The 370-nt window shown below is 58.6% G+C and overlaps 1 protein-coding gene across 1 annotated transcript in view; it reads right to left on the reverse strand.

Moving 5' to 3' along the window:
* Positions 1-370, reverse strand: part of LOC109912901 (A disintegrin and metalloproteinase with thrombospondin motifs 20-like) — a 344,616-nt gene that overhangs the window by 90,421 nt on the left and 253,825 nt on the right. The window lies entirely within an intron of this gene.

Raw genomic sequence — 370 nt, forward strand, 5'->3', positions numbered from 1 at the left:
ACTCTCTCCGTGACTCCCTTGTCCGCTCCACACTCCCCTCCAGCTCCACCACACCCGGCACTTTTCCCTGCAACCGCAGGAAGTGCTACACCTGCCCCCATACCTCCTCCCTCACCCCCATCCCAGGCCCCAAGAAGACTTTCCACATCAAGCAGATGTTCACCTGCACATCTGCCAATGTGGTATACTGCATCCGCTGTACCCGGTGTGGCTTCCTCTACATCGGGGAAACCAAGCGGAGGCTCGGGGACCGCTTTGCAGAACACCTACGCTCGGTTCGCAATAAACAACTGCACCTCCCAGTCGCGAACCATTTCAACTCCCCCTCCCATTCCTCAGACGACATGTCCATCCTGGGCCTCCTGCAGTG

Source organism: Rhincodon typus, chromosome 18 (genome assembly GCF_021869965.1).
Source record: "Rhincodon typus isolate 14 chromosome 18, sRhiTyp1.1, whole genome shotgun sequence".
NCBI lineage: Eukaryota > Metazoa > Chordata > Chondrichthyes > Orectolobiformes > Rhincodontidae > Rhincodon > Rhincodon typus.